The sequence below is a fragment of the Suricata suricatta genome, chromosome 11 (assembly GCF_006229205.1).
Source record: "Suricata suricatta isolate VVHF042 chromosome 11, meerkat_22Aug2017_6uvM2_HiC, whole genome shotgun sequence".
In the NCBI taxonomy this organism is placed as follows: domain Eukaryota; kingdom Metazoa; phylum Chordata; class Mammalia; order Carnivora; family Herpestidae; genus Suricata; species Suricata suricatta.
The window spans coordinates 38157382-38184859 of NC_043710.1; the positions used below are offsets into that span (position 1 = coordinate 38157382).

The 27478-nt window shown below is 39.7% G+C and overlaps 1 non-coding gene across 1 annotated transcript; it reads right to left on the reverse strand.

The window, feature by feature from the left end:
• Positions 1-6550: 6550 nt before the first annotated feature.
• Positions 6551-6657, reverse strand: LOC115272828. Its single transcript, XR_003900484.1, has one exon. It is a non-coding gene; the product is annotated as a U6 spliceosomal RNA (small nuclear RNA).
• Positions 6658-27478: the final 20821 nt, after the last annotated feature.

Below are 27478 nucleotides of genomic sequence, written 5' to 3' on the forward strand. Positions count from 1 at the left end.
CTTCGAATATCCCTAGGAATAATTAAAAATAACCCACCTCTTTAAGATCATTTTATTTTGAGTTTTCTGTTAGCTGTGGCCAGACTTATGTAAGATAATAAATGTTAAAGTGTTTTGCCCATTGTAGGCCTTCAATAATTGTAGTTTCCTTCTCTTCTCTTTCCATCAAGTTCATTCTTCTTACAAAAAAAAAACCAGAGAGCCTTTCTTAAATTCAAATATTAAACAACAACGACCACAGATATGTTCATGTTATCCCCATTTCAAAGTCATTGGCAGGGTCATGATGAAGGTCAGATGAAATAATTCTGTAAAAGTACTTTGTACATTGTAAAACTCCATTTAAACAGGAGGCATTGAGACATCTTTTCAGTATGGCCACAACCTCTCTGATCAGCCTGTTCCTCTCTTCTCCTGTCCATTCCAACATCCCCTTCCACGCATCTCATTTTCTAGCTCTACCAAACTGAACACAAGTTTTGAACTTTTCTACTTATGGCTGAGATGAATAGGCACAAACCCAGGAATATCTGGGGAGAAAACCTGAAGCAGACTTATAGAAAAGCCCAGAATTTCTTAGAAGCATTAGATTTTATCTCAAAAAATTAATTTGAATTTTCACTTTCCTTTACTATATACTTGTGTTTACATTAATAAAACTAACTTATTTAAATCATTTGCCCTTGAGTAGCCTGTGGTCTTAAGAATTCCTCAGATCCAGATCTGGGAAGGAAGGCACATTTGTCATATCTCTGTGCTTTTGTGTTGTTGTTGTTGCTTTTTTCTGCCAGAAATGTCTTTCCTTGACTTTCTCCCTCCTACCTTCCTCTGTAAACATGTTCTTGATTCCTTCAAGAAGACTGAGTCACATCCTGGCATGTTGTACATCCTTCCACTATACTACTTAAGAGTAGAATTATATCTAAACTGGTTTTGGGGGTGAGGTGTTGGGAGTGTCTCTCTTGTTAGTCTACAATACCCTCCAGGGAAACGACTGCAATTTTGTACCTCCATCACCACTACAACCACTTTCTATATTCCTATACCTAATATGGCCTACCACTGTGCCTAGTCCATGATAGATGCTTGTTCAAGATCAGATGGAATGAACAAATTAATGAATGTTCAACAAATAAGTCAAAAGAAGAGACATCTTTGTGGACATTAGAACTCAAATTTCATAACCATACACCATCTAGTTTGGCTTAGGTCAGTGCTGGCTGCAACTTCCTCCATGTATATAGCTTAGTACACTTCTAAAATGGACCCTGAACCCTCCTACATGTACAATGGAAAGATAAAGTCAACCACCTCCAACTCAAGTCAGCCCAGCCAGGAAAATCAACTGCCAATGTCCCAGTGGTCTCTGAAATGTCAATACTATGAAGGTTGACGCTAAGCTCCACACACCCCCACATTATCAAATGCCTGTTTGCTTCATGTTTTGTCTGGTCTGTCAGCACCATTTACTGCTGAGCAGGACCCTTATCTTTATTGATCACTTAATTTATCTTTTCTTAACTTCCCTTGCACCGTCTGGTGCCGTGTGTCCGTCTGTTGAGGCTGTCATGACTGGTTTGCTCTTGAAATAATAGGGGCAGCAGGTGGTGTGACTAAGTCGACCCTTTGCAGAATGGGGGACCATTCCCAGTCCCTGTCTCAACCTGCCAGTGTGTCTACACCCTCCCAGCTGTTCCACATTAAAGCAGTCAACTGTGACTTTACAGTCCGAGTTTTACACAACTGTTTTACAAACCGGGAAGAAGGTCTTTTGTCACAAATCCTTTGTCAAGCAGTAGAATGGGGGGAGAGAAAGCCAGTTCTGAGACTTGGTGCATTTTAATGACTATGCAGATAGATGCATACTCCTTTACTTTGGTAAAAGGGGTGTGAGTTGGGGGTGGGAGGCTGGCTAGGAGGAGAGAGCAAATGGACTCCTTGCTCTTGGGACAATTTAGTAAGAGGAGCAACTGTTCTTTCAACACTAGTTTCAGCTTCAAACACTCTACTCCATGAAAACCTTCGTTCCACTTGTAAAGTGAGAATAAGGGCAATCAGTTAGAGCCCTATGTCCCAGGGTCAGTACTCTGGGGGCAAGTGTTGTCAATTGAGAAGACAGCAAGAAAATGGTGCCTTTGGGACTTGAAAGCCAAGTGCCTTTATGACTTGGGACTTGTAATCACATGTGAGAAGCAGAGACAAAGTGAAAAGAGCACAGAGTTTTGAGTCATACAGACCCCAGCTCAAAAGTTCAGTGACTTTGACATATCTCACTGTTGACAATATGGTATATTCAAATTCCTATTTCTTAATAAAGAAATCTTTGTTATGATATTTATATCTATTAAGGAATTTTATTATCAAAACCTTTAAATAATGAAAATCTACATCTCTCTTTTCATACACACACGCGCGCGCGCACACACACACACACACACACACACACACCCCTTCACTTTGAATATAAGCTAAAAGGCAAAGGAAAGATAATTTAAACTTACTATTGTGAAAAGAGTACATTAGGATCAGAGTCAAGAAATCTTTCATTCTTTTTTGTTAACACTAAGAAGCTGGTTGAGCTTATGCATTGCACTTAAGCACTGTGAGTTTAGTTAGGAAACTATTAACTATATTTAATTTTTAAGGCAGGTAAATCAGGAAAGTGGATGGTAATAGGAGAGTGACAAGGAGAGTGGGATCATTGTCTCTCTCCTTATTTATATAAGTTTGTAGAGACGGAATTTCCACTTTCTTCTGGATATTAGAATGACAGCCCTTCCTCCTAACGGCTACTCCCTAAGGTGGGAGAGGGCTAGAATCTGATTCCTTGCAGCTACTTCTCTCTCCTGGGGGGTCATAGGCATTAAAGTTGCTGTTTCCACAAGGCCTGCCTCCTTTCCTTTCTGGTTTGCTGGCCCACACATTACAGGTGCGATACTCTCTGTCCAGCCCTCACCTCTTAATCCATGTGGTGAGCAAACCTGGGCTAGAACCCAGGTTCCATTATCTAAAGCAGAGATACTCAGATGTGACCTGCTGACCAAAATGATTATGGCCAAACAATCCTAAGTAATGCAGACACTGTCATTAAGCATTTAGAAATTGTCAATTCAACCTAGACTGGGTAAAATAATAAGAATGAAGCAAGTTCATTTTTCACATTGATGTAGCCAAGAGGAAAATTTGTAGCATTAAATGTTTATATTGGAAAACAAGTAAGTCTTTTAATAACTAATCTAAGATTCCATTTATGAAATTTAAAAAATAAATCAAATTAAAACCAAAGCAAGCAAAGGGAAGGACATAATGAAGAAATCAATAAGATATGAAAAAGAGAAAAATCAATGAAGTTAAAAGTTATCCCTTAAAAAGATCAGTAAAACTAATAAACTTCTAGCCATGCTGATCAAGAATAAAAAAGAGGGAAGACACAAATTACCAATATTTGCAATGAAAGAAAGGACATCAATATAAACCCTACAGAAACTAAATGATAATAAGATAATATGGTAAACAGCTTTAAGCCAATGAATTGATAGCTTAGGAGAAATAGACAAATACCTTGAAAGATACAAATTCCTTCAGGCCTAAATGGGTTCACTGACAAATTCTACCAAACATTTAAGGAAGAAATATGTCAATTTTGTATAACCATATACATAAAATAGAAGAAAACATTTCCCAAGTCATTTTATGAAGCCAGCAAGAAACTGAATCCTGCATAAACAGATATACTATATTCATGGACTGCAAGACTCAATACTGGGAAGGTGTCAATTTCCTCACACTGATCTATAGATATGAATCAATCTCAATCAAAATTCCAGTAGGATATTTTGCATAAATTATAAATCAGATGCTTATTCTAAAATTAATATAGAGAGTCTAGAACCTAAAATAGCCAACACAACTTTGTAAAAGTAGAACATCAACTCATTTCAAGGAACCATTGTGCACTATTGGCAGGAATGTAAATTAGTACAGCCACTATTAAAAAAAGCATAGAGGTTCCTCGAAAAATTAAAAATAGAAATACTGTATGATTCAATAAATCTATTACTGGGTATTTACCCAAAGAAAATGAAAACACTAATTTGAGAAGACAAATGCACCATTATATTTATTACGGCATTATTTACAATAGCCAAGATAGAGAAGCAACCTGTGTCAATGAATAGATGAATGGAGGGGCGCCTGGGTGGCTCAGTTGGTTCAGTGTCTGACTCTTGATTTCAGCTCAGGTCATGATCCCAGGGTTGTGGGATCAAGTTTCATGTTGGGCTCCATGCTGAGCATGGAATCTGCTTAAGATTCTCATTCTCTCTCTCTCCACCTCTCTCTCTCTCTCTCTCCCCCCCCATTCTCCTCTCCCCAACTCACACACACTCTCTCTCTCTGTCCTTCTCAAAAAGAAAAAAAGAATGGATAAGGAAAATACAGTAAATATAAACAATGGATTATTACCGTCTTAAAAGGGATGAAACTGTGTCATTTGCAACAACATGCATGGACCTAAAGGGTATTATGCTAAGTGAAATAAGTCAGAATGAGAAAGACAAATACCATATGATTCCATTCATAAGTGCAGTCTAAAACAGACAAATGAATAAACAAACAAAAAGCAGAATCAGACCTCTAAATACAGAGAACAATGTGATGGTTACCAGAGGGAAATGGGGTGGGAGAGTAGGCAAAATGGGTAAAGGGTGAAGGAGATACAGGCTTCCAGTTATAAAAATAAATAGCCACAACAATAAAAGGCATAGCATAAGAATATAGTCATGATATTATAATGGGGATGGAATGGGACAGATTGTAGCTACACTTGTGAATACATAATAGAAGAACTTGTTACACCACTAAGTGGTACACATGGAACTAAGGTAACATTGTGGGTCAACAATACTTAAAAAAAAAAAAAAGACTTACTATGATGCTACACTAATAAAGACAGTGAGATAGTCAAGTAAATAAAGACATATAGATCAATAACACAGAATAGAGGGTCTACAAATTTTTCACAGATATAATCAATTGATTTTTGACAAAGGTGTCCAGATAATTCAATGGACAAAGTGTAATCTTTTTTAGGAAATGATGCTGGATAAACAGAACATTTATATGCCAAAAAGTTAAAATTAAATAAATCTCAATTTTATTCACCACATATATAGAAGTTAACCCCACATGGCCATATACTCAAATGTAAAGGCCAAAACTATAAAAATCCATGGGAAAAAGTCTTTATGATTTTATATGTAAGCAAATATTTCTTAAATTTAAGACACATAAAAAGTTGATAAAATAGACTTAATAAAAATTTATATTTCTGTTCTTTAAAAGTCATTACAAAGAAATAAAAAATCAAACCACAAAGAAAATATTTGCAAAAAAAACTGATAAAGGGCTTCCCTTCAGAACGTCCAAGGAACTCTTTATTACTCAGTGACAAGAAAAAAATTAATATTTATTTATTTTTCCAATACAGAGCAGCACAGAGCCCAATGCAGGGCTCGAACCCATGAACCATATGATCATGACCTGAGCTGAAGTTGGACACTTAACCAACTGAGCCATCCAGGTGCCCCAGAAAAAATTTAATTAGCAAAAAATTTGAACATACACATCACCAAAAAAGAGATTTGGATGGCCAGTAAGCACATGTACACATGCCAACATCTTTAGGGAAACACAAATTAAAGCTACAATGAGATACCACTTATTAGAATGGCTGTAAGGAAAGAAAACTGACAATAGGAAGCTCAAGTGAGGGTGTGGAGCAAATAGAACTCTCATACTTTGCTGGTGGATATATACAATAGCACTGTCACTTTGGAAAACAATTTGATATCTTCTTACAACATTAAGAATATACTTACCATATGATGCAGAAATTCCACTCCTAGCCTTTTACTCAGAAGGAATGAAGACACATGTACAAACAAAACCCATAGGTGACTGTTGCTGGCAACTTCATTCACAGTCACTAAAAATTAGAAATAGCCCAAATGTGTATAAACTGGTGAATGGATAAACAAAGTTTGTTAAATCCAACCACTCAACAATGAAAATACTACTCAAAAATGAAAATGAATTACTGATACATAGAATAAGATGACAAAGCGCAGAAGCATTATGTTGGGTCAAACAAGTCAGACACCAATGGCTACATGCTGTATGGTTCCATTTATATGACTTTTTATTACTTGTTTTGTCATTGTTTCTGGAGATTTTCTCTGTTCCTTTCTGTTCTTTGTTACTTTTGGTCTTTCCATTCAGAGTCCCCTTTAATATTTATATGACTTTTGGGGCACTTGGGTGGCTCAATCACTTAAGTCTCTGACTTTGGCTCAAGTCATGATCTCACAGGTCATGGATTCGAGCCCCGTGCCCTGCACTGGGCTCTGTGCTGACAGCTCAGAGCCTGGAGCCTGCTTCTCATTCTGTGACTACCTCTTTCTCTGCCCCTCCCCTGCTTATGTTCTATCCCTCTGTCATTCAAAAATTTTAAAAACTATTTAAAAATTAAAAAAAATTTACATGTCTTTTAAAAAATATGGAATGCTACACAAATTTGTGTGTCATCCTTGCTGAGGGGCCAAGCTCATCTTTTCTGTATCATTCCAATTTTAGTATATGTGTTGCCTAAGTGAGCACTATTTGATATTTTTTAAAAGGCAAAACTATAAAGAACAGGATCAGAGCTGCCAGGGGCTAGCATGAGGTAACATTTTGGAGATAATTGGACTATTTTATAACTTGGGTGGTTTGAGTTTACATGACTGCATATATCACAAGACTCATTGAGCCATACATCTAAAAAGGGTGAATTTTACTCTCCGTAAATTATAACTCAACAAACCTGATTTCTGTTTTTAGAGAGTGATGGCTAATGCCTTCTATAAAAAGAGTTTTGAAATCAAACCAGTATGTGAGATGAGCGTATCTCTTTAAGAACAGGTATGCTCTGCATTTAAACTATTGCAGAGGATAGAAAACCATGAAGACTTTTTCAATGTTACAACATGAACATAGTCTAAAACTGAGAGCACATCTTATCAGATAGCAATTTTTAAAAATTCCAGGGTTAGGATTATAGATATGAATATATCAGATGAAAAAATAGCAAACCCGCTTGGGCATATTAATTTTTTTAGTTTTTAAAACTTATTTGAGAGAGAGAGAGCACGCAAGCTGGGGAGAGGGGGAGAGAGAGTGAGAGAGCGAGAGAGAATCCCAAGCAGGTTCCATGATCAGTGTGGAGCCTAACACGGGGCTTGATCCCATGACTCTGAGATCATGACCTGAGCCAAAATCAAGAATGGATGCTCAACCCACAGAGCCACTCAGGAGCCCCTTTTTGAGCATATTTTTAAAAGAGTGATGTAACATGGCCAAATTGGGTTTATTCTAAAATTTCAAACTTGGTTCAACATAAGATTATCTATCAACATTTGTTTCTGATTTAAGAAAACTTCAATAAACAAAACAAGTAACAATGTAACTTACTATGCTACTAAAATATGACATTAGAGGAATTATCTCAAATTATAGTCCAAGATTCTTTTAAATAATAAACACCAGAAGAAGATATGAAACAAACAATCATAAAAGTAGGGAAAGTGCTAATTATTTATAGATTATTTGATTCACCGTTTAGCAAATGCAAGAAAATAAAGTCAAGGAAATCCTGTTATACGTTAACAGCATAGATGAACCTTGAGAACATTATGCTAAGTAAAGTATGCGAGTTACAAAAAGATACAAACTGCTTTCTCTTATTTATATGAAGCACCTAAAGCTGTCAAACCAATAGAAAGAGAAGTTACAACACGGAGCTGGGAGAGGGAAAAGGGAGTTGTTATTCAATGGGCATAGAATATTAGTCTTGCAAGGCGAGCAAGTTTTATAGATCTATTGCATGAGAATATGCATATAATTAACACTGCTGTGGTATACACTTAAAATGGTTAAGGTTGTAAATTTTATGTTATATGTTTCTTTAACCACAAAAAAACCTGTTATTGGAACTAATTAGAATATTTGTCTATTATTGAACAATAACTTAGACTGCTATAGAAAAGTAGTGACCAGGGGCGCCTGGGTGGCTCAGTCGGCTAAGCCTCCAACTTCGGCTCAGGTCAGATCTCACATTCATGGGTTCGAGCCCTGCATCAGGCTCTGTGCTGACCGCTAGCTCAGAGCCTGGAGCCTGCTTCCAGTTCTGTGTCTCCTTCTCTCTCTGCCCCTTCCCCTCTCATGCTCTGTCTCTCTCTGTATCAAAAATAAATAAAACATTAAAAAAAAATTTTTTTTAAGTAGCGACAAGTCAGAAAATATAATGGAAAAACAGGTGCCAGTATTAATGACAAGAACTATAATGTAATATAATTATATATATATAAATATGTATATCTGAATATAAATATTTTATATATATCCATATATATCTATACATATGAATATTTCTCAGTCATAAACTCTTGGGGCACTTGGGTGGCTCAGTCAGTTAAGCGTCTGATTTTCACTCAGGTCATGATCTCATGGTTCATGAGTTTGAATCCCTCATCAGGCTCTGTGCTGACAGCACAGAACCTGCTTCGAATCCTCTGTCTCCCTCTCTCTCTGCTCCTCTCTTGCTTGTGTTCTCTCTCTCTCTCCCTCTTCCCCTCTCTCTCAAAAATAAATAAACATTAAAAAAACTAAAATTAAAAAATAAAATCTTGCCACTTGTAATGGCATGCTTGGAGCGAGACAGTATAATGGTAAGTGAAATATGCCAGAGAAAGACAAATGTTTTCATTTGATTTCATACAATTTCACTCATATATGTAATTTTGAAAACAAGACAAATGAGCAAAGAGAGAGAGAGAGACAAGCCAAGAAACAGACTCTTAACTATACAGAACTGATGATTACCAGAGGGGAGGGGGGAAGGGACAGAATAAAAAGGTGATGGGGATCAAGGAGGCGCCCATCAGGATGAGCGCTGAGTGGTGTGTGTGAGTGATGAATCACTAAATTCTACACCTGAAACTAACGTAACACCGTATGTTAACTATACTGAAATTAAAATAAGTAAAATAAAATAATTATGAAACTTTAATGAAGCACATAAATGAAAACTTGAGTAAATGGTTAAGACCTAGCATGCCCTTAGTGATAAGACTGATTATTATAAAGCTGTAAATTCTTTTCAGATTTATCTATAAATTTAATGAACTTTCAATAAAAATTCCAATTGCATATTTTAAAACTCAGATATAATTTAAGTACATCCATTACATTAAGGCCCGAGAATCATCTAGAACTTTTTTACAAGAATTACAAACAGTGTGAAGGACACAGAGTTTGTCACTCTAGGTATTAGAACATACTACAGAACTAGGTCGAAATGTTAGTACTGACTTTACTCTTGTTTTTATCTAAATTATCTAAATTTTCTAGGGTCAAAAATTTCATTCCAAATTGGTTCTTTAGCACAGACAGCTTTGGAAGTACCATTCTAGAAGCAGGTGCAGAGGCCCATCTGTGTGTGTGTGTGTGTGTGTGTGTGTGTGTGTGTGTGTGTGTGTGTTATTCCCCTTGTAATTGCTCTGGGTCTCTGTCCGTCCAGCAGACCCAATCCTCTCTTCATAAATAGGCAATAATTTTAGAAATTCCACTGGATCTCACGGGGAAGGTTATTTTCCAATACAGCTCTTCTGACAATCTGTGATTAATTCTCAACTCTTTCTGAAATTGGCGGGCAGGGGGTATGACTGGACACATCACACTTTAACAGAAAGATCCTTCCAGTTGTAACCCCCTAAGATTCTACCAAGGGTTTATTTAAAACAAACAAACAAACAAACAAACAATGTGTGGGGTGTTTGTCAGAGTCAATGCACAGAGACATCCCCTTACTCTAGTCCTTTTCATCCTGGACACGTCCCTGCAACCTAGTCAATGGTTATAGATACCTACCTACTCTTTATCAGTCCCCTGCTCATATAATAGCTCTATAACATGGACAATGAACAAGGTAAAATCTGTGTCCTACAAGAATGTATAGCTTATTTAAAAATAAGAATTGTTCTTCAAAATGGTGATTTCACAGCCAGTAAGATCAACAACTATCAAGAAACATTCAACTGGGCTTTCTTCTTAGGCAACAGCTTGATTTTGACAAACCACTGTTTTCTCTTGTTGTCTTGGGTTTTTGCTTAAAATAGTTCTGTATTTATTTACATACTTACTTAGAGGTTCTTCAGCTGAGGTAACAAACACAGTATTAACTTCCTCTGGCTTGCTGCTACTTTCAAGCGGTGGAATATAAGGTGTATACAGAGATCCTATCTTCCAGTCTTTTTCTCTGCTGAAACATGAAGGCCATGCACTTAAGAGATAATGAGCTAAATGATTTTCATTTTGAAACTAATTGTTTAAAACCCAACCATCGATTAAAAAACTTCTTTCTGGATTTTTTAGGATAAGGTCTGACTTCCCTGATAAACCCACTTATTTTCACTAATTACAAATAAGGATTTATAGGGGCGCCTGGGTGGCTCAGTCAGCTCAGTGTCTGACTTCGGCTCAGGGTATGATCTTGCAGTCTGTGGGTTCAAGCCCCACATCGGGCTCTGGGCTGTCAGCTCAGAGCCTGGAGCCTGTTTCAAATTCTGCGTATCCCTCTCTCTCTCTCTGCCCCTCCCTTGCTTGTGCTCTATCTATCCCTGTCTCAAAAATAAATGAAGCAAAAAAATAAAAAAATTTTTAAAGTAAAAAAATAAATAAGAATTTATATAATTCATCCTATTTCCCTTTGGTTTAGGCCAAAGGTTATATCTCTGGTTTATAATTACTTAACCTTTCCTTTATATGATCTTTTAAAAAAGTCTGTCTTGCAACTTTATTTAAGCTCAGAACTTTTGAGGAAGTTGGCAGGTATACAACTCAAAAGCAGACTGATTAAATTAATATTAGCTGTTTAATAATGGACCTAATATTAAGGTCCTTCCTCTCTTTTCACTACTATTTTGTTTAATTAATTAGCTCTCATGGTCTTCCAAGAGCCTAGATGTATTTCTTTCAATGAAATCCATATAGTGATATAATCAGGTAGAAATATTTATTATAGTAAAATTGAATGTTGTTTATATTGCTTCCCTCCTAATCAAATCAAGGATGACTTACTAGGTTTCTAAAAAAAAAGATAATTTTTTTAAAAACAAATATTAAAAATTTCACAAGCAGTTAAAACCAGATAGTGGGGATTCCTATTCCCTAAGAAAATCCTAGTGGAAAAATTTGATATTGGTCTTTAAGAACAAAAATTCAAAATAATATACGAGGTATTTGGGCAACATGAATGATAAGCAGCATGTTTTCTTAAAGAGAGCATCAAAAGTTTTAACCTATAACCAAACTCTGGAGTTCAGGTTTACTGTGGAATACAAACTTCATCCAAGATGACTCTAGTGGGGAGAAGCACTGGGTGTTATATGGAAACCAATTTGACAATAAACTATAAAAAAAAAAGATGATTCTATTTCCAGTATCTCTTATACTCCCTGCATCAGTAATAAAACAATGTGAGCAAGCAACTGAAATGCCTTCATCACATTCTGAAAGTTGGACTTTTTCTAAACATCTTCACTTAAAAGTTCTCTAGTTGGTGTTATTTACTGTGGTCAGGAGCTCAAATAGCGGGGTCTCTCACCTCAAAGACCCAGGGTGTAAATTAGAGAGAAAGCACAAGTGAACTGAGTTTGGTGGTCATTTGAGACCCTGATGGACATTTGTCTACCTCACAAAAGCCTCCGTACAATTGGGCTCAATTTGTCACAACTGACAGTTTCTGCTCTAAAGAGGCCCAGATCTGGAGTGGCACAGATGTTATAGTTTTTCTCATTCCTCGGTTTGGAACAGAGGGACAAAATTCACACAGCACAGTTAATCCTCCCAAGCAATCTGTACAGCCCCCAAAAGGTACCTTTTCTGTCTCTTTTTTTCTAGGTCCCCATGTTCTGATCAGTTTCCTCAGGGAGGGAGAAGTTGCCCCGCAGTCATTGCCAGATCTAAGCAGCAGGAGACCTACATGGAAACACAATCATTTCATGAGCCACAGAAGGGTCTAAAAATTGCAAGCTGAGAGAACAGCCCCACAGAGGTGTCTGAGCTTCTGGAAGGCAGAGTCCACCTACCCATTGCTGGAGCCCCTACCACAATGCCCAACTTGGTTGATCTCAGAATAGGCCCTCCATAGATGTTACATAGAATTGACAGAGGAGTTGACATGTCACTTTATACGGCAATGAGCTTACTACCTCATCAAGCTCCACTTACACTTGTTTCAAAGAAAGCCCAATCTGTAATCAGATGTCTACAGCAGAGCAATAAGAATGTACAATTGCAATCGTTTCTTCTGGCAAAACTCATCGAACTCCTGGGTTTGTTTGTTCCCAGAAAAATGACTGGAGAAAACCAAAATTGTGGTGTAGGCACCTTGCAGTGAGTATACTTTCCATATAATTGTCTTAAGAGTAATTGAATCTGTCCTTTAACAACTCACAAATTATCTCCTGACAACTTGAAATAATAGACCTTTTTGTTAAAAGGAGAAAGCCTGTGGAGACCAAAGGTTAAACAGGTCTTTTCATCATGATAAATCACTGGTTAATGAGGTCACTATTGTTGGGTATTATGACCATTCCCTTTAATGCCATTACCTCCTGGTTGTAAAGCTGACAGTAGTAATGGTCTGCATTCTTTGAACTTCTCCACAATATTGACTGGCTTCTCGGAGCAGATGTTCCTTGGATGGGATTGCAAGAGGGACTAAAATTCTTAATCATGGAAAGAGTTTCAAGCAAGCTTCTGGAATCCAGTCAGTCTAGGCATTTGCAGAAAGGTAGTAAAACGTAGCAGAAAGAAACAAGGACACAGCTGTAACTTTGTGGTCATAACATCAATTTGCCATGAGGACCTGACAAAATAATGTGATAACTCGCACTGAGAGCTTAATGGTCATTAATTAGAAATAAAGTGATAAGAGTAATATTTTATTCCTCCTTACACATCACAATAGGATACACCATCTCACTTGATCCTTACAAAAACTCTAAGTGGCATACATTATCATCACTTTTAGATAAAGAGGCTGAGATCCTGCAGAGAAATTATTTTCCTATCCTGCAGATATTAGATAAGGAAACACTGACTTCAAACTTCAAGCTCTCCCATACAGCCACTGCCACCAGGAGAAGAAACTAACCAATTATGCGTTAGACTGTGTAGTACTAACAAGCACTTCAGAGAGTTCTTTTACAAACGCCAGTTCCACTATGGAGTAGTTCTTCCTTTGCATTTGATGACTGAACAGAAACACAACTATCTGCTTTTCACAATAGAAACATCTTAGAGATCAGTGACACGGGGGACAGAGGCACACAGACGACTTAGCAACACTTGAAGCCAGGTAACGAATGTCAAATTTGCCGTTGCATTCTCAGGGAAGAATGGCTTCCTGGCCACATCTGCAATTTTTGAATCACCAAATTTCCCTTCCTTTATTCTTGTTGTTGTTGTGTTGTGTTTTATTTTGTTAAGCCAGGTCAAAAAATTAAAAAATATGAATGATCCAGATCTACTGCTAATATGAAGTCAAATATGTGAGATACACGTGATTAGTATTGTGTAGGCAGAACATGTGGATATTTTGGCATGAATTATACATCATTTTCAACACCTACCATCTACTGCCTTTGTGTAAGAAAACAGCGGAGGAATGCAAGTGCAGTCACTCAAGTGGTATTAGGCACCCGATAAATTGTTGGGTTAAACTGAAAACTATTTGTATGAATTCACACCATTTTTGTTTCATAAAAAATGGAACCACTGAATTAATGTAAATGTTTGACTCTTCGACTCGCTATGGAAGAACTTTTCTCATAGCGGAAGGAATGTGGACTTGCCAACGCCTGCTGCTGTTACTCCCCAGTAAGGGATCACAGCCACCAGGTTAGCCAACCTTTGCTACTTCAACCTTGAGTCCAACAAAAACAGCGTGGGCATGTCACTCTTGAGAGGACACTGATAATTCAGAGATGGGGGAAAAACATTTTTTTAGAAAGGAGAAGCAAGGGAATCATCTGTATTCAGCATACTGGACTCTAACTAAAGACAAGGACTATACTTTATTCAATTTTGTACCAGACAGACAGAAGGCATGTCAATAGATGTCTGTTGAATTTATTAAACAAATACATAAAGACACAAATGCATGAATGAAAACTTCACATACACACTATAGACCATGGCTTAAATACTTTAGACTTTATTTTCGAAAAGTGGCTCATTTTAGTATTTAATTTGTTATCACAGTTTCCATGGGTCAATTAGGTGTGGGATCATCCTATTTTGAAAGATGAAGAAATGGACCCACAGAGACCAAATGGTGTAAGAGTGAAATATTAATTTTAACAAAACTTCGTCCTATTTTTTAAAACTATAAAAGGGAGTCGGTCCAAAGTAAAATTTATCAAGTTAATGCAAGAGGCAGTCTTGGTTGTGTGCATTCCTGCAAAGAGGAAAGGGGTTTCTGTTCTTGGGAAAAGAGTTAAAATCTTTCCTTTTGCACAACAAAGAGTGAAACATGGTACTGAAACATTAAGTTAATCTCCCAAATGCTTTGTCTCTGTACCACCAAAGACTCTGAAATGGGGGGAAACTCTGGATGTCTGGACTCTCATATCAAAGCCCTAATAATGAGCTCTTTTTCACTTTTTTTGAGAACACAACCCTGGAGCCACAGGGGGGATTAGGCAAATGTTAATTAGCAGGGCTTAATGTCCAAACCAAAGCTCAGACCAGGCCTATTCAGCATTCGGATGAAATCTGAAAAAAAAGTCAGGAACACCTCGTGATGTTTTGAAATATATGAATATTGAGTCCTGTTTTGGTAAAACAGATATTCTGCTGAATTTCATTTTTCACCACATTTAGGTGTCACAGAGAGTCTAAATTGGAGATACCCATTCTTTTACTTTCAGGGTTTATAGAGCCTCAATCACCAAATTAACTTTTAAAAAGTGATTCCAAGAACCCTGGGACAGGTCAGCCGACAGAGAGACAGTGAGAGGATAACAATTTACATTTCACTTTGACAACAGTCTTGTATGGCGGCAGGTTTGGCTAGTATAATTATTCCTATATTAGATGAAGAAAATGAGGCTTTAGAGGTAAAACCGGGCGAGGACATAAAACTACCAAAGAAAGACTCTTGCCTCTCTGCTTATATGACTTACATGGGATTTTTCCTGTTGACAGCTCAGTTTAGAATCAGAATCAGTCAGCAGAATGGGGCTTCTAATGTCTGCAATGCCTTAAATACCTCGGTCTAATTGTGTGATAGTATGGCTGGGCCAGGTAGCTTAACCTAACTGCAGGGGTGATCAGAGCACCTGCTGTCAAGAATGCACTCCCCAGGAACAGTCAGCTAATACTATCTCAGGAAACCCCAAATCATTCTTGATCGATAACTCACACATTGCTTAGTTGGCACAGGAGAATCAAAAAGAGGAATATTATCAGTGGAGTGAATATCCTGCTAAATAGTGTTATAAATGTTAGAAAACGGGCTCGCATTGGTGAAGTGAGAGGCATGCAAGTTACAGGGATGGACTAAAATAGGTGAGGACCGCACCCCATCTTTGTGTGAACCAGGTGTAAGAGGCTACTGAGGCTCTACGCAACCCCTCGGGAATGGCACTCGTGGTTTGACCTCTAATTGGTCCTGCACCCAGCCGTTGCTTAAAGAGGGTCTCTGGTTGTGTGATGCCAACGAGAAGGCAGAGAAGATTGCCTGGAAATGCTGCCATGTCTACTTCGGGTAAATCTTTCATGCAAGTTATGGTTGGAACACCTGACAGAATGACAGCTGGCACTTAATCCCACAGGACACAGCACAGAAACTATTACTGTGTTAGTCAATGTCTGTATGTGTGCAGAATTTAGTCTACAACTTCACTTCATTACAATCTTGTAACAGGATTTGGGAGAAGAGCTAACTTATGCACCACTAACGACAGCTATCTATCAAAACGAACCTGAGTTATTCATGAAGCAATTGGGTTAGGTCAGTTCATAACAACAGACTTTAGTGTGAACCAGACATGGGTTCAAGTCCAGCTGTGCAAATTAGTCACTGAACCACAGCTGTGGCGTTCTTGGTGATACTTCGGTGATATTTCAGGCTCTGTGGTTTTTTGATTGCACATGAGCCCTGGGTTAGGATTTCGGCTAGTGACCTGGACGGTCACTTCACTCTGCATTTTAGTTTCCCCATCTATGAAACATAGGTAGTAATGGTGTCTACCTCATAGCATTGGTGTGAAGATTAAAAGAGATAATTATGCAAAGCTTTATTGGTGCTTAATATAAAGTAAGTGCTCCGTACATGTGACCTGCGGGTAATTACTGTTATAATCGCAAATATCCCAATTCTTCCACTTCATCTAAGACATGCCTTCTCCTGGAGGGAAAGGAGAGATTCTGCCCAGGGAGAAGCTAGGCTCCCCTGGAAGGTGTCAACTCATAGTTTTCCGTGAGATGAATGATGCCCCGCCCACAGCCAGCCCGCTGAACAGCCATTCTGCCAGAAAGTTCTATAGACTGTAGTGCTCCTGATCCCACTGTTTCCATGTGGGTGGCTTAGGAGAGAAAGGAAGCAAAAGTGGAGATCAGGATGCAAAGGTGCCACTTGGAGTCAGGCAGGTGAACAAAAAGTAAGCATATTACCCATGTAGGCTCCTGGGGCTTCTCCCACAGTGCAGAAATGTATTGATAGGAAAAAAGGCATCTCTTTAATTGATATTTCATTTCAAACAACTGTAGCAGACATTTGCCATTGTTTTTGGCTAATAAGCACCAACCTCCCTGCCTTTATGGTCTTAGTACAAGTTCTGCTTCCCACAGCAGAAACTGACGAATCAGATAGTCCCTCTCGTGACATGACCAAAGTTCCCATGGGGCCTCAGACACTTGGGAGGTATTCACACCTGCAGCAGTGTCAACATCCAGGATCTCCATGAGACTGTTTCCATGTCATGATCTTGGTCCTATTTCTTACTGCTTAACCCTTTTCCTGAATCTGGTCCCCCAACTTGCCCATCAATTTGGTGATCCATCTTGTTCTTTAAAGCATGGTCCTCTACAAACTGAGGGTTGATGGGGGTGGGGGAGAGGGGAAAAGAGGTGGTGGTGATGGAGGAGGGCACTTGTTGGGATGAGCACTGGGTGTTCTATGGAAACCAACTTGACAATAAACATAAATAAAATAAAGCATGGCCCTCTTTAAATTAAGTTTTCCAGACATAACTTTCCGTGGCTTACAGGCAAAACCTCAGGCTGATTTATCACACTATTACTGGGCACCCCTGATGCCCAAGGCATAGGGGTAAATACTAAAGGAGCAAAACAAAGAGATCCAAATACCCTGAGAAACTTGCCTTTGAAGAAGAATAGAAGACAGGAATCAGACCCTCCCTGACTCACTACTGTGGTCACTTCGTGCCTACCTTCAGCCATAATGTTGCCCCAGTCAATAGGATAATTTCTGATTTCAAATTCATTATACTCCCAGGGTGTAGCACAGGGCTCGGCAGGGAGATGGGTTCAAAATATGTTTGCTGAAGAAGTAAATGACTAAATGAAAGAATATATTACAATGTGTCACCTGCGGCCAGTCTTCCCTCATCTTGCCATGCTGATCTGATCATATAGGAAGGCAGGATCAATGCTTAACTTTTCTCCCTTTATTTATCAATTTTTAAAATAATGTTGGTTCTCTAGGATCTTCAAAAGATCACAAATGAAGTTCCGTTTTGCAATCTTTTGACTAGCACTCTGAATTATTAATTTCATTGTATTTGATGTGCTCAACCCATTGCTGCTATTAGATATTCAGTGATATTCAAATCATGCCAACTTTGGCCAGCAGAAGACTCTTCAAGTTGGCCTAATTAAATGGCTGCAGAGAATTTAAGAATGCATATGAAAGGCAAGGCAAGGTGGTGCTGAGAGTCAGATCAGCAGCTGTTTAAAATTTCTTTTTGGTTTCCTGTATTTTTTAGCATTAAAGATGCTCTTTTTTTATTTTTAAGAAAGTTATAAAAATTGCGCTGTGTTCAGCCTGGTGAACGGTACTTATGAGCGTCTATATCTGTGTCTGTCTTAGAGTCCTACTTTGCCCACGAGAGGTCTTTTTCCCAGACAAGTCCTTTGCAGGCCATGGCAACTGCAAGTATTGGGTAGTCCTAAGCGATACCCGTGAAACAACACAAATGACAATCGATCACACAAGCACGAGATCTCTAAGACAGTGCCACTTATGTTGAAGGAGTGTAACTTAATTAAACAAGGAGACCATTAGATTCTGGTGGAGTCTAATACCATGGGAGCATATGTATACAAACCAAAATCTAAGCCTATTAATGGCGTAAGGTTATGGCATCAAAACCTAAGGAAAACCAATCTCCAATAGCCACCAAAGTTTTGAACTATAGCCAATCAAATGATTTCTTTGCTTTGCTTGTACCTCTTCTCTGTAAGAGTCTTCCCCTTAGCTCTTATGGTGGAGCACTCCTAGCCACTTCTGGGCTGGTGTAGCCGGATTGAAGTCACTGTTTTCTCAGATAAACTCTTAAAATTTTTAATAAGCCTCAGTTTATCTTTAAGTAGGAAGGAAAGACCACATCCCTTCTGAGATAAGAAATGAGGAAAGGGGAGCCTGGTGGCTTGGCTGGTTGAGTGTCCTTCTCTTGGTTTCCGCTCAGGTCATGATCTCCCAGTTCGTCGGATGGAGACCCGCACTGGGCTCTGCACTGACAGTGCTCTCTCTGCCCCTCTAAACAAACCAACAAATAAACAAACAGAAAAAAACTGGTCGGGGGGTTGACCCCAAACATGAAGAAAATGAGTATGATTGTGGCAGATGAAGTAGATAAGGTAGATAAACAAAAGGCAACTATAGGGGTAGAAGAGCAGTGTGGTCAAGGGCAAAGCATGAAATCCGGTGAGCTCATAGCCTGTTCAGCAGGAGCATGAGGACCTAGGAGGCTTGTAGGGTATCTAAGAGACTAGGAACACATTGTGAAGGACAGAAAGTGACCACCAGAGAACGTGTAAGTGTTTTGCTTTTTCAAAGGACATGCCTTATTCTCGAAGCCTTCCCTATAGAGTTACCTCTAGTAGGTCTGGATAAGGCAGACTTTTTTCTCCTCTCCTTTGCCTCTGACACTGGAGACATTCCGCTCTAACCCCAATACAGATTATTCTCTCCTCAAAAAGGTGAGTATATTAGTTTCATTTCCACAAAGCCAGCCCACTGTGACACTGCCCACAAATGCATAGACCCCCACGTTGGAGAATGAACTAAAGAGATTGCCAGGCCAGGCCAGGTGGGTTCTGTCAAGTTCTCCACTTCCTGCACACATTCCTGACCAAGGCCCCACCAGCTGTGAGCCTCTGCTGAAGAATGCAGCTACTCAAGCTCCACTCATTTATTAAGTTTCCAAGTGAAAGAAGGTAAATTTGTAAAAAATGTTCATTTCATGTACTCTGATTAGCATAAAATTGCTCCTTTGTCTCAGCTGCTAGAAAGGACAATGGCACGGAGACTCGTGCCTGGAGAGATTCTCCTTCTCCCTTCCTCTGGCTGGAGAGAAACAGGCCAGGCAACACAAAGACCCCCGGGAGCCAGGATCAGGCAGACTTCCAACTGTAAACACCAAGGGGAGGGCGCCGACCTCCTTTATGTCTGGGTTTCAGTATGAAAGGGGACCAGGACACCTGGACGGGACAGAAAATACTCCTCCCTAAAGCACAATTTCTACTTGTGTTCAAGAGTTGAAGGTTAACACATGAGACACTTTGTTTACTCATTTATTATTTTACTATTAATGCACTGGCTACTATGTTCTAGACACTTGCTAAGTACTGATTTTCCCAGATCCTGGACTCTGAGAAAGAGATGGGAAACAGTAAATCAAGCCATTGCTTTTTGAAGAAGAACTTGGAACAATTCACCAGCCCCATGATGCTGAGATCCAAATATGTATATTTGATTTCCAGAATGCATTATTTTCTACATTTAATATTGTTCAAATAGGGATAAGCCACTTATAAATGGCAGCAAATTTTCTTTCTTGGTGGTATATAAAGTAACAGCGTATATAACAATTGAGGGTAACTTGGACTGGAAAAAAAACAACACAGTGAAAGTCAATGACAAAATTTGAAATTGATAAACAAAGAAAAAAAACCCTTGTATTGGCAAACTCTGCTCACCAAAGAAATATCTTCCAGAGGCAGAATTTTGTTATATCAATCTGAATATGAGATTTTGTACTTAAAATTCCCTAAGAATATCTAATTCCTAGCAAAACATCATGGAAAAATAATCAACTTTGGGCAGACAGGGTTGGTTCTAAATTGTATTTGTAATCCCTACTATTCACTTTCTGGGTTTTTGTTGTTGTTTTGTTGTTTTGAAAGTAGGCTTCATGGCCAGTGCAGAGACCAATGTGGGGTTTGAACCCATGATCCTGAGATCAAGACCTGAGCTGAGATCAAGAGATGGATGCTTAATGAGAAAGAATGAAATCATGCCATTTGCGGCAAAGTGGATGGGACTGGAAGGTATTATGCTGAGTGAAATCAGTCAGTCAGAGAAGGACAGATATCATGTTTTCACTCCTACGTGGATCATGAGAAACTTAAAAGACCATGGGTGAAAGGAAGGGGAAAAAAATAGTTACAGAGGGGGAGGGAGGAAAACCACAAGAGACTCTTAAATACAGAGAACAAACTGAGGGTTGATGAAGGAGTGGGGGAGAGGGGGAAATGGTTGATGGGCATGGAGGAGGGCACTTGTTGGGATGAGGGTGGGGTTGTATGTAAGCCAATTTGACAATAAATTATATTCATTAAAAAAAAGAGTTGGATGCTTAACTGACTGAGCTGCCCAGGCACCCCTTGCTTTCTGTTCAGAAGCCTTACTTACCTGATCTGCAAAAGGTAGATTATAAGAATTCCTTCCCAGAAGTTGTGGGGTTAAATGACATAAAGCATGGTGCATGGCACATAGGAGTGCTCAATAAATGCTATTTCTCTTTTTATATAGAATTATTTGTTATACTGGACATATAGCTCAAAAAAAAAAAAAACCCAAAAAACCAAAACTCATTCAATTTGCAAACCTAGTCCATCAGGAAAGAAACTGGTAATTTGAGCCAGGTCAAACAGCTGGTGAAAGAGACCTAGCTGGGGGTTCCAGTCTAGTGCCCTATTTTCTGTACAACAGTCAACTCCATCAGACTACTCATCACAGGCCCCGAGCCCCACATCCTGGGTCCTGAAGACCCACAACCCATTGAAAAGACGAAGCTCAGAATAAACAAATCCCGAGAATGACATCAAAATGGCTAGGGCATTTATAAGACATTGATTGATTCTAGTGAACATCTGTGTGAGTTATTGTGTCAAAAATGCAGGGGTCATAATGAGCTCTGATATGATCCAATGCCTGTGACCCTCTTCCCCTGACATCCTCTGGGGGCCACCAGTTCTGGCCCGACACAGCTGCTCTGCTACCCCAGTTTGAAGCTATATTGACACAGCCATTTTCATGGTAGGCCTGTTGTAAATTTGTCGTTACATGGTGCGTCTGCCCCAAATTGCACGGTGTACGTAAATTTTTGTGTGTGTGGCGGGCCTGGCACGGGGGTTGGGGGGGTACCGGGGCTGAATGGAGCGTGTGATGGGGCAACCCGCAGGAGACCTAACCCTGATAAATTGTTTACTTGTTAGCGATGGGGCTCAAGAGTGGGCCGGGGGCTGCGGGCTCAGCGGGACAGACGTAGAAGGTGGACCCACGCCAATTACCAGCCATTGTGGTGTCCCACCCCGTGACTGACACCAGTGTCTCCCCTCTCACCATGGGTCCTTTTACTATCCCGGACCCAACACAAGCCCCACTGTGCTAATACCATGGTGTCTTCAATTTCCTCTGCTGCCAGCGAAAATTAACCTAGGCCTCCGGCCTGTAGAAAACCCAAGGCCTTTATTTTATTATGCATTTTCCCCCAGTTTTTCAAGGATGAGTTAAAAAATAGAGGTTGCTAAGGCCAGTTGGGCAACAAAGGACGCAAAGGGACAAACATTATCTTTGGATGACTGACTTCAAAGTTAATGATCTTCCCCACTGAATTGCGCCCTCCACTCCTCAATGAGGTCTATGCCATCAGATAAAGAAGCGCTTCTTTAATCCACTAACACTTCTTTGTCCCTTTGTGGCAAAATGATCATTTCATCAGTTTCGGGTACTCTCTGCCTGGAGAGTTTTTAGCCTGAGTGATTCAGAGCAGGAGAGACAGAGAAGGGTATTTCTCTACTTCATTTTTCCTCAAGTGACGGCTGAATAACTATGCAAAAAAATTAAGGCATAATGACCCAGCAACAGTGACAAAACCTAATTAGTCACGGAGGCCACTGGGTAATGAGCCGCAAAACCTGGCTCTTGAGTGTGTAATAACTGTATTTTTCTCCATTTCTTCCCCTTTAGTCACAGCCTTGTGTGGCATTTTTAACAAACTAAAATGGCACCAGATGCAACAGGGTTCAGACATTTTAACTTGAATTAAGAAACCATATGTTCCGATAAGTCATGGTCTCTTCTTTCCCACAGACTAGGTCCTCCATCTGTGAGGTAACACTCTGGTGGCGAGGGAATGATGGCCACAAAGATGGCTGGGTGCTGGGGTTGGGAGTGGGGTCTCCAGAACCCTCCCTAGACAGAGGTTCTGGCTCCCGCAGGCAGCCTGGACATTCCAGATGTGGGGCCTGGACACGCTCCCCGAGCACAGTGAGACTGAGAAGCTGAAGTAGGAAGAGAAGGCAGGAGGGGTAGAGATGGGAAGGACTCTGTCCAAACCAGAGAGTCTGGAATGCTGAGCATTGCCTATAACCATTTATGACAATGTTATCCATTTTCAAGTGGCTTAAGGCACACATTAGCCATGTCTGAGACTCACCAAAACCTGTGTAGGGTAGAAGATAGGCCTTATTACCTCCAGCTTTCTAAGGTGAAGCAACCATTAGGAAGTTGCCCATCGTCTGAGTTAGAAATGCAGAAATCAAGATTGGAAGCCACATCTATAATTGTATCAGTATGTCTCCAATGTTTGTTGTCATTATTTTACTGTTTATAAATTTCCTCTTAAAATTAGAAAGTTTTTAAAGGGTAGAAAGTTTAGATATAGTTTGGCAAGACATCTCTCTTCACCCCTGCCCTCCCACATCCAAAGTCAATGAGGTAAAATGCCATTAATACATCATTTAAATTTTGAGCAGGGCACTGTCCAGGGTGTGTCCTTGGTCCTGCTCAAAGTTTAGTGTGAGAGGCTTCCAATCTCAGTGCAGGGAGACACTGCCCCACAGAGTTCATCTGTATTCTGCTTTTGTTTTCTGTGAGTATCGTCTTATTTCTGGCAATCACCCACCAACTCTGGGGCTGTGATTGGGCTTATGAAACAGCAGGTATTATGATCTTTGTTCTCTGAGAGACAGAAAGGTTGGCTGGCTTTTCTTTTGTTCTTCTCCATACCTAGCAGACCAAGAAAAAGTCTCCCCAGGATGAATCCAGCTCCCCCTAGACTTCAGTAAGGACCTCATTTCCTCCTGAGCCTCTCTGGCCATGGGAGCACATGAGGGAATCTTGAATGCAGAATCCCACATGGAATACAGGGTATGAATTAACCAGAGAACGCAGACACAGGTTTGGACAAAGACTGCCACTTCCTTGGGGAATTTTAAAACAGCATGCATTAAAAAAGAAAATCCAGCACCAATTTTCTCCCTGTAACAGGAACAACACATAAAATGGAAAAACAAAACAAAACAAAACAAAACAAAAACCAGAACTGGCTATGCCAGTCAGGGATTTATAAAACATAAATTATATTTTTAACTCCCCATATAATCCCGGCATAGCAAGGCCTGGTGCTGGGCCGGCATAATGTGACAGCTCTTTGTCTCTCTAATCCAGGGCCAGCTGCATAATTTGCTGGGCCCAGGGCAAGACAAAAATGTGGGGTCCTTTGTTTAAATATTATGAATTTCAAGATAACTAGAGCAGGGCATTAAACCCAGTGCAGGGCCCTTCCAGGCACAGGGTCCTAAGTCACAAACCCATAAAGCCAGCTGCGCAGAGAGCTACTGCGTCAGGATCGTGTGGTAAAGGCACACACTAGACCACTGCGAACAGACAAGGCCGCCCGGCATTCTTCCACCTTCTCGCTCATAACTGTTCAAAGTTGACTCTTTCTTGTCTAAACTTTGAACTTGAGAAAGTCTACTGTGGCATCTCAGAGTACTGTATGGAAAATGGGGAGTCTCACCATGTAGACAATGCCATTTCTTCTTGACTCTTCTCCAAACTTTCATCTATTCTCGTCCGGGCAAGCTTGGCTGCTCTGTTCATTGGGCCTTTTCCTGCACTCAAGTCAAGTCATTATCCTCTTTTTATATACTGCACTTCGTGCCCTTGTGAACCTGTTGAAAAATAGTGAAAGAGAGTTGAAAAGTACCACTGGCTCCTAAAAATAGTGCTGACTAGGAGGCAGAAAGGGGGAACTCCGGTTTTATTCAGTGCTAAAGATAACACCACCAGAATGATAGACTCCTCCGAATTGTTTGTCCCCACTGGCCATTGTCCCCTGAGCACTGAAAGAGCCTCTTAGCAGCTCATGAGGGCCTGTCACAGGTAGGCACCCAACAGGGATAATTCCCAGCCTATGCTTGACTGCTCCTTTATAGACACTCACTCATGGTTCTGAAAGGGCTCAGACACTGTTGAATAAACTCCTACTCGCTTCCATAAACTTTTTCTCCCACTGAATTTTCCGGGGATGTGAGCAGCTTCCCAGCCTCGCCGGAGGATGCTTCTGAATGCACTCCTGTTCTGAATCAAAGCCTGACAGGCAAGCCTCTTTCCAAAACGATAGAAAAAACTGGGCCGTCAGTCCCCAGGAGGAATCTGTGCTTTCTCCTGCAGGTGAAGGCCAACTCCCAGTGGCTCAGAACTTCTTCCTGTTCTTCTTATGGGTTTATTTATTTGAGTTGTAGGAGACTTTTTTTCTATAAGGGAAAAAGCCTCTGTCTGTTGTCTGAGCCCTGTCTCTTTTGGTTTTGAAAAAGAAGGGCATCTCTACAGGGCATAGAGACTGTGGGGGCATGTTTGTTCAGAGAGTCCAAGAAGAGCATGAGCTTTAGAGCTGCACCAAGCTGGCTCTGAATACAAGCTCTACCTCTCACTAACGTTTGAGGCCTTGGGCAAGTCATCTGACTTTCAGAGCTATGAGTTTCTTGACTATAAAATACAGCTCACCCATCTCATAGGCTCTTTTCTTTCAAAGGGTAAAATAGGTCACGTATGTAAGGCATTTATTAAGATACTCAGTACAAAAGAAAGCTCAATAAAAAGGTAGATTTTATTACTAATTATTACTCTATTTTTCTTATGGTCTTATTTGGACTTATTAGACTCTTAGGAGCCCTTTTAAGCCCGTCTTTGGCTTCTGAAGGATATTCACCCGCCTGCTATTCAGATCTCTCTAATTTGGCTTCTCAGTAAAGAAGACAACACTCCTTCCTTAACACGTATAACCCAACTCTTTAAAATGTTCTAGGTAGATGCACATTGATATACTTCCCCATTCAAATAATTAGAGTAGAAATCCCTGTGATCCCAAAGGACTGTTTAAAGCTCACCGAGGCAACAGGGATGAGAATATCTGGGAAGGAAATTATATGAGATTTTTATTATTGTTCTTTTTATTCTGTACTCCTTGCTCTCCTTTGATTTCATTGGGTGAAATAAACAAAATGAATGCTTTATCCTCCTCTTCCACAAAGATTGAAAGATCCTTTTAGCCAGAAAGAAGAAAATGAATCCAAGAGGGGTAGCAGCATCTCACCCTTCCCTTTCCCCCAGCACCTCCCTGGCACATCACTGATACTGTGTGCAAACTTCAAGGAGATCCATCTCTGAGATCTCAGTTTTGAAATACCAAGCAAGCACTTCCTTGATGAAACCAGAAAGGATTTAATCCCCATGCTGATTGGGTACATGGATCTTCAAAAATCAGTAGGGTTGGAGGCAAGAGAGGAGGCTGCCCCACTGAGCACATTGGGATTTTTTCTCTAATAAGAATAAACATATTCGTGCATGATTCTAGTTATTGCCCCTTTAGAATTAGCGCAAAGTTTTGTAAGGCAAAGTACTACCAGGATGAAACTTGGTCCTCTTCCTCCCAGGGGTCATGGCCCTATTCCTCAGTCCTCGCCTCTCCCAACACTATAATGTTAACATCCCTTTATTAAACTGAAATATAGATATTATCATATATGATATAATCTACCTGCATATATAATTTCAAAAAAAAGCAATGTATGCCCTATCAGTAATAGAAAGGAGAAATAAAAAGAAAAGAATTTGTAGTAAAACAAGTATTTTAATATGTGAAATCTACCTGCATATATAATTTCAAAAAAAAAGCAATGTATGCCCTATCAGTAATAGAAAGGAGAAATAAAAAGAAAAGAATTTGTAGTAAAACAAGTATTTTAATATGTGAATACTTGAGGTAGGTTATGCTAGTAGTTAAGAAAGGTCAGAAGTTTTCACCCACATATGGAATCATTGTAAATGGAATAGTTATAAAAGCTGACTGTAATGTAATTGCTGTATTTTGTGGGAGACTCAAATACCACAAGCAGTGCTGCCCTCAGAAGATGTAATTTTCTGAAATGGTGAAAAATTTTTGGCTTTGCAAAGGCTAACCTAAACAAAGTATAATCATCTTTCCCCCCCACCCCTTAAACAATGGTCTCAGCACTCCTGGAAAATTCTCTGGATGTTAAAACTGCACAGAAATTCTTTAATTTCTATGTTTCAAGCAGAGTTAGGTTTGGGCCTTACAGATAATTACAAACAAGTTTTTAACTTTAGCTGTCTAACGGAACACAGGAAAGTCTTACAGCTTATAGGGTAATACTTCATTGCCTGGGACTGTCCTGTGCACTGCGCCTGTGCAGTAAATAATAATGCTCCTCTCTGACTAATGTGATGACCAATCCTCACGTGCATACATTTCCAAAGTGCCTCCTAGGGAAAGAGCCACACCTGTTGAAAACCACTAGCTTAGAGTTCAGTTGAGGCAGGTAAGTTCACACCCAAAGACAACCAATAGTATAAGCAATCATCTATTCAGTGTCAAATCAGTCATTCAGAATAAACATCAGGCACTATTCAAAAGAAGGCAAGAAAACCATGGGTTCAAGTCTCCAGGAAATTCTTCATAACTAAGTATAGTTTCAGAAGTGTAGACTTTGAAGTCAGATAGGCCCTGGTTCAGAATTCCAACTTTGACACTTATTC